The 7,752-nt window shown below is 41.6% G+C and overlaps 2 long non-coding RNA genes across 4 annotated transcripts; both read left to right on the top strand.

The window, feature by feature from the left end:
• Positions 1 to 1,598: 1,598 nt before the first annotated feature.
• LOC143112005 (uncharacterized) lies at positions 1,599 to 7,063 on the top strand. Of its 2 annotated transcripts, none has more exons than XR_012984651.1 (3): positions 1,599 to 1,687; positions 1,951 to 2,101; positions 7,020 to 7,063. It is a non-coding gene; the product is annotated as an uncharacterized LOC143112005 (long non-coding RNA). The 2 variants fall into 2 exon arrangements; XR_012984650.1 differs by lacking the exon at positions 7,020 to 7,063 and adding an exon at positions 2,198 to 2,280.
• LOC143111918 (uncharacterized) lies at positions 4,851 to 6,925 on the top strand. Of its 2 annotated transcripts, none has more exons than XR_012984637.1 (3): positions 4,851 to 4,944; positions 5,280 to 5,462; positions 6,459 to 6,925. It is a non-coding gene; the product is annotated as an uncharacterized LOC143111918 (long non-coding RNA). The 2 variants fall into 2 exon arrangements; XR_012984638.1 differs by having other exon boundaries at positions 4,861 to 4,925.
• Positions 7,064 to 7,752: the final 689 nt, after the last annotated feature.

Raw genomic sequence — 7,752 nt, forward strand, 5'->3', positions numbered from 1 at the left:
ACTGCAGTCCATATGTGAGTGTGTTGGTTGAGCATGGTGGGTGACAGCTCAGTTGTTACTAGTCAGTGTTAGGTGCTGTCTGAGCAAGCAGACTGTGTCTTCACCACAAACACCCTGATGCTGCAGACCAGCGGATGTGGCTGAGCATTGTTCTCATAGACACGCATGAGGTGACAGTGGCAAATCACCTTCATTTGATCTTCACTAATAAATACAGGTGTATCAATGCAGTTCGTTGACCTTTTCCATACCTTTTTAGGTGGTCAGAAAACAAACATTTTCAATAACTTTTACTACATCCAGGGCGTCGGACTGGGGGTAAAACCAGTACTGATTACTAGCGCCCCAAGGGGAGGGAGGGCCCTTGAAATATATACATGGGGGGGGTGGGGTGCTATGCCCCTGTAGCCTACTACATTGACTATTAAAAGTCACAAAACAGTAGCCTACTGATAAAATACGCCATAACTACCTGGATGCTTTTCATTAACCTTTCATTCTTGGGTTTAATGGACCAAGGAAGGAAACATGATAGGCCTACCCATCATCTTCAGACCAAGCTGAACACGTTGGCTTTTTCAATTTTTTATTTGTTGCTCTGTCTGAAAGTTACGCATCAATCCAGTTTAGGGACGTGGCCTATAATAATTCGGTAACACTTTACTTGACAGTAGCGACATAAGAGTGACATGGCACTGTCATGACACATGAATCCTAACCCTAATCTCTTACCCTAATCCTAACCCTATCCCTAACCTTAAACCTAACCCTAATCCTAAATTGTTATGACAAAAACCGAATGTCACTTAATAACATAAGCGTTACGTTCTTGAATTTCCCCTTGGGGATCAATAAAGTATCTATCTATATGTCATAAACGTTTATGACTTGTTTATGACATGTTCATGACAGTGTCATGTCACTCTTATGTCGATACGGTCAAGTAAAGTGTAACCAATAATTATATTACCTATATCGTATCTTGTAAAGGTCCAATCCTATTCAAATTTGATACACACAATTAATACTACATTCTATGGAAGCACACCAAATTCTGTACAATTTAGTTAATAGGGCGTGCTAAATTCTGCTAAAGGGCACTTCTTGCCAGATGCTTGGACCCCGACAATCACCGATTGCTACTTTGTTTTATTCTCCAGGAGGTTCAATGGCGGCTGTTCTTGCTTTAAGTAACATTTTTCATTCTCTTGATAGAAATGCATTTATGCATCTAAGTTTATTTAGTTATGTGGTAAATCAAGCAAGTTTTCCTATAAATCTGCAATATACAGATTATATTGACCGTATAAAAATCTGTGTTGGCATGAAAAAATATATTTATTATTAATTTATCTGAGGTGGCATGAAAAATCTAAAAATCTGTGTTGGCATGAAAAAATATATTTATTATTAATTTATCTGAGGTGGCGGAACTGCGTTCCTCCCCGTCCCCCCCTACTTTAACCCCTGTGTATGTGTGTGTGTACATGTGTTTGTGTGTGTGTGTGTGTGTGTGTGTGTGTGTTGGGGGAGGGGTCTGCTTTATTCATTTTGAGGCCAGACCTGAAGCCACTGTCAACCCAACCATTTCCTGCTGTGTGATAGTTTAAAGCCCCCTGAAGCATAGAGACGCCCATTCTGCTCAGCTCCAGGAGAAGGGACAAGGTCTGCTTGCAGTGAGCTGCTTGTGAGTTCGACTCTAATATTAATGTGTATCTATGAAGTGTTTTGGACACCTGTGTAACAATAAGATAGGAGTAAAAAGTTGAGTGAATTTGCTTTGTTTGATTAAGAGAACAAACATGTTATCAAGGCATAAACATGTTAACCTGCAATTGAATAACCAAAGTGACAAGTATAAAACAATCAAGCTAAGCAAAGTGAATGATCAGGCCAGTTGTCCAGTCAGTTTAAGTGTTTGCTAGCACTCTTCTCTGCTGTCCTGTCCAGGGTCTCTGAAGACTCATCATGAACATGCGGCTTCTGCCAGGTCTGCTGGTGATCCTGCTGTTTGTCTCTGGACTGAGCCTAGACATGGGAAGAAGACCAAGACTGAATCCACGCCAGCGATACAAGAAGTTTGTTGACCAACACATTATAGGTAACATGACTAAAGACCAATGCACTCAAGTTATAAATGAGAGGAAAGTCTTCAATACAACAAAAACGTGCAAAAAAATAAATACTTTCATACTAGCCCCTGAAGAGGAAGTGAAAGCAGTCTGTAATGGAGATGGAATGTCTTATCATCATGAAGACATCAGAGACATGATGAAAAGTGAAAGACAGTTTCACATTGTGGATTGTAAATTCGAGTCTAAAGGACAAGGAAAGTGTCAGTATGAGGGCAGTAAACATCACGTGTATATTGTAATCAAGTGTGTGAGTCACTTACCTGTCCATTTTGAAAGGAGTTTATGTACCAACTTGACCAACTTCAGCACATTTCAGTAACTCAGTGGTTCTCAAAGTGTGGGACAGGCCTCACTAGTGGGGAATGGAGACATGACAGGTGGGGCGCAAATGAACTGCAGGAATTGAGTTTTTTTTTTTATCTTTAATAATGCCTTGCTGTTTTTTAAGTATATTTTGGGGCTTTTTGGCTTTATTTCCATAGGACAGTGAAGAGTGAGACAGGAAGTAGGTGGGAGAGAGAAATAGGGTGGGATGCGCGATGCGCGATGCATTGCAGCCTACAGTAAATGCTTTATCAGCCGCGTATAATACTCAACAACCATTTCAGTTGACACAAAGATGTCCCACTTATGTTCTTTGTTATTGTTTTCTGTGCTATTAATTTGTATTTAGTCATAACAACCACTGCTTGATATGTGTACTACTTGTTAAAGAACAAAGTTATGTTGAAGTGAATTGTACAGTAAAGATTCAAAAAGACAAAGGAAATCTATTGTTTGTTCCATCATTACTCCTCTATCGGAAGCATTATCAGTCATGTAGGCAGTCCATGGAGGGAAACTATTTGTCGAGCATGGTGGGGGACAGGTCACAGATCGCTGTTATGGTCAGGGAAACGTGCTGTCTGAGCATGCAAACTGCTTGTTCACCACAAACACGCAGTACTGATGTTGCATGGTGACCAAAGGAAGATTGTTCTCAGAAGAAGGTAGGTGGCTAGGTGACACGTTTCCCACGCACTAAGCCGGAAACACATTCAAACATCTCTAATTCTAATTCTAATTATAACTCTAATTACAATTAAGCAACACAACATAGTTTAATTCAACAAAATGACGGCTTCAAACTCCTCACGGTACATTGATATTGCATGCATGGAGTGCTTGGTGTGTTCTATATAACTTTGGTGTTCCATACAGAAATGTGACCCTTATAGTCAAACACACTAGTAGTTCCTTAAGCCTCATTTTCCAATGGCCAGGGCTGTTCAAGAGATTTCCATGCCCTACACCCTGACAAATTAGGCTACATGGTTACAGTATATACTAAAAAATGACAAGGGATTAATACCAATTCTGAGGTTGCTTCAACAGTCATGATTCATATCCATCACTCCAGTCCCATAGAGTGCAGGGGCATGGGGCAACTATTTGAGCAATGTTACTGTGCAACCACATAACCAGTTCCATGTGTTCTGATTGGATGAAAATGTTCCTACTGATGATTAAAGTTCTTTAGAAAGAAATGTTGGCCAATATCAATGGGAACATGCCAGAACCACAATACCTAGGAACATGGGCCTGAAACATTGCTCAAAAACTTGCGTTGTGTATCAGCTAGAGTGTGTTGGTTGAGCATGGTGGGCGACAGCTCAGTTGTTACTAGTCAGTGTGCAAGCAGACTACGTCTTCACCACAAACACCCAGACCAGCGGATGTGGCTGAGCATTGTTCTCAGAGACACGCAGGAGGTGACAGTGGCAAATCACCTTCATTTGATCTTCACTAATAAATACAGGTGTATCATTGACCTTTTCCATACCTTTTCAGGTGGTCAGAAAACAAACATTTTTTAATAACTTTTACTACATCCGGGGCGTCGGACTGGGGGTAAAACCAGTACTGATTACTAGGGCCCCAAGGGGAGGGTATCAATGCAGACTTATGCAGACTTAAACGTATTTAGGTGGTCAGAAATATTATATAGGAAATTTTACTACAAGTGTGAGGGACCGTAGCAGCCACCCCACGTGTAGTGAGGTGCGCCACTGGATTATGTGGTATTTGAGGGAAGAAAGTGACAGGAGATGCCAGTTCAGTACAACATATAGCAATTTATATATATTTTAAAACCCTGTTCTCAACATCATCCTCATTAACAGGAACCTGCTCTCCCCCCTAAAGCATGTTTTTATATATATTTTTTTTTTTTTTGGGGGGGGGGCTTTTTGCCTTTATTTGGATAGGACAGTGAAGATAGACAGGAAGGAGTGGGAGAGAGAGATGGGGTGGGATCGGGACATGACCGCAGGCCAGATTCGAACCTGGGTCCCTGTGGGCTCTTGGACCCATTCATGGTATAGGCGCTGTAGCCTGTTGCACCACAGCGCCCCCCTAGAAATGTATATTTAATTAAAAAATTACATCTGTAATACATCTGCAATAAAAATTACATCTGTCATTCCCTTTAACAGCAAACAGCGCATCGGTATTTTGATAGTCAGCGGCGCATTTGAAGGAATCTGCTTGCACGCGAGACTGTATAGAACAGGCATTCCACTAAACCATGTTTTACTAAAAACCTAGCAGAATATTAGCCTGGAAAATCTAAAAAGATTAAGGGTCTGGCCACGAACAATGTAATGGCCCAACTCGAGGGGCGGCACCAAGCATGCATTTAAAAATCTCACTGCACGCAATTGGATAACACCCCAGCTAGCAAGTAGGAGCGGGCCGCTTCCGTAAAACCTGCGGCGCTGTCGGCTGCGTCGCGGCATCGGCTGAGTCGTGGTAAACGCAATTGGGCCAGGTCATTTTGCCACCTGCAGGCAGCCATGCTACCGCACCTACAACTTTTTTTTTTTTTTACTTTTGGGTCATCTACCAATAATGGGTGATAGAAACAAAATGCCAGCCAAAATATATATTTTCTTGAATTTCCTTCGGGATGAATAAAGTAGGCTACTATCTTATCTTATCCTATCTAATAGCCTATCTTATATAGTTTTTACTGGCCCATATATTTTTTAACATGCAGACTAATCCTGTGTTTACTTGGGATGGGGTGGGTAGCCTACATGTACAACGTTTTGTTAGCAACTGAGTGTGCAACTCATTTTACTGGCCAATTCAATTTTTTACCAGCATTGACCGGTGATTGCTGTTAAACTCTGGGCGCTCGGCTCAGACCGTTTTTACCCGTATTCAGCCGATTTCAACTGCAGCAAGCGTCAAGAAGCACGTCACTGGAGTGACGTTTACAACTTTGGATGAGAGAAGACTCGAAAACTTTGGATGGGAGCAGACTGCGAAAACGGTGAACTTGAGGTAAGTCTTGTCTAACATTTCCTTAAAAAGCATTAACAATTGAGTTTCCTTAACATTTTACATTAACTCTACATATTTCGAATTATTGCTGATTAAATATTGATTATTATCGATCCGTTTAAACTTTGTTCATGAGGTTTCTTCGTCTATCCTCCAGATGAAACGAGAAGAAAGAATTCAGAAATGCAATGCAATTAATAATTATTAATTAGGACAACAACCTAAAATTCTTTATCATGCCTGCCTGAGTAAAGTAGTGCAAGTTGGGGAAAATATATATGAAAGTGTCTCCGGCTTTTAAGGCGCGAACGTAGCTAGCTGTTTAGCTCAGGGTAACTAACATTGACTAGCTGGGGTGTTGTTAGCTCATGGGTTCTTCGCAGCTTGGATGCAATTTTCGTGTTTTTTACGAGCACGGTCTTTGACCTGTGGAAGAAAATAAAGTGGAACAAAAAGTTAGCTGGCTTAGTTGTACTTTTATGGAGCGAACGCATCCAGCTAACAACACCATTTAGCTCAAGGTAGCTAACATTGACTAGCTGGGCTGTTACCGCAGCCTACCCCAACGTCCCTGAGAAGGGATTCCCTTGGCATTGATAGACCAGACATATCTGAAGTTAATTGCAAACAATGAGCAAGTCTGTCTAGCCTTCTGCATAGATCTTGTATTTGCATAGGCTATTGTTTGCAATTAAATTCAGACGTGTTTGACTTATCAATGCCAGGGGGATAGCTTTTTAGATGTGTTCACGTATATATTGACATTCAAGAGCCATGAACACCTCGCTGGCGAGACTCATTAATTGGAGTGGGGCCAACCAAAAGCCTGCATTCAAAAGGCTCATTTTGAAAAGTGTGGTCAGTACTGGATAACTGCAATGTGGTGATTGCAGTGACACAAGTGATAACTGCAAGGTGGTGCGGTTGCAGTGACATAAGTGCTACACTGAGTATACATCACATGATCATGCTGCCCTCTTCTTGTGTTTTTCTCAGATGCAGTCCGCCGGAATGCCCTAACCAAAGATTCCTCCGAAAAGGAGATAGAGCTCCTCATCACCAGATGGCTGCAGCTGGCCTGTGACAAGGATGGTGGCCGAAGCCAGAGGGCAAACCGGCAGACATCATAGGGTGTCACACTTAAGTGTGCTCCAATAATAATAAAAAAAATGTTTTAAACATGAAAACTGTCTACTTGTATTTGTATTTTCAGTTTATCTTGTAGCCTATAAAGAACGGCTGTTTAGCGATTCTGGTATTAACTTGACACGAATGGAAATCAATAAAATTAAAATAAACCCAAGGAACTGGATTGGGGGCGGGGGCTTTACGTCATCTCACTCGGCGTTCCGCAATAGGGCCGCGTCACAGCCGAGTGCTCGCAGAGCAATCGGACCTAGATTCATGCCGAGGATCGGCCGAGTGTTTTCGCCTTAATCGGGCCGCTTTCGGCCCGCACAATTTTTGCTACCTGGGACTAGACCAATGTTTACTCTGAATGATTCCGGACTTCGACGCAATTGAATAAAACTACGATCAATGTTTCCAACGTTGCAGCGCTGTCGTCATCCTGAAGAGCTGTCGTGAGAAGAGCTTTCCCGTCCCTTGTGAGTATTGTCAGCATCACAACCTTGACATGTTCTTATCATACCAATATCAGACATTGGATTGTTAATGTGGTCAAAACACTGACAGGCATCTCAAAATTGCCATCCATCAATGTGTTATGTGTAAATATAGGCCTGCTTTTCACTACTCTTGCCTTCCATCAATGTGTTATGTGTAAATATAGGCCTGCTTTTCACTACTCTTGCCTTCCATCAATGCGTTATGTGTAAATATAGGCCTGCTTTTCACTACTCTTGCCTTCCATCAATGCGTTATGTGTAAATATAGGCCTGCTTTTCACTACTCTTGCCTTCCATCAATGCATTATGTGTAAATATAGGCCTGCTTTTCACTACTCTTGCCTTCCATCAATGCGTTATGTGTAAATATAGGCCTGCTTTTCACTACTCTTGCCTTCCATCAATGTGTTATGTGTAAATATAGGCCTGCTTTTCACTACTCTTGCCTTCCATCAATGCGTTATGTGTAAATATAGGCCTGCTTTTCACTACTCTTGCCTTCCATCAATGTGTTATGTGTAAATATAGGTCTGCTTTTCACTACTCTTGCCTTCCATCAATGTGTTATGTGTAAATATAGGCCTGCTTTTCACTACTCTTGCCATCCATCAATGCGTTATGTGTAAATATAGGCCTGCTTTTCACTACTCTTGCCTTCCATC

The sequence above is a fragment of the Alosa pseudoharengus genome, unplaced genomic scaffold, assembly GCF_046254945.1.
Source record: "Alosa pseudoharengus isolate Yale_2024_CS ecotype anadromous, Long Island Sound unplaced genomic scaffold, YU_APseudo_1.1 YU_APseudo_1.1_scf_8, whole genome shotgun sequence".
NCBI classification, from domain to species: Eukaryota; Metazoa; Chordata; class Actinopteri; order Clupeiformes; family Clupeidae; genus Alosa; species Alosa pseudoharengus.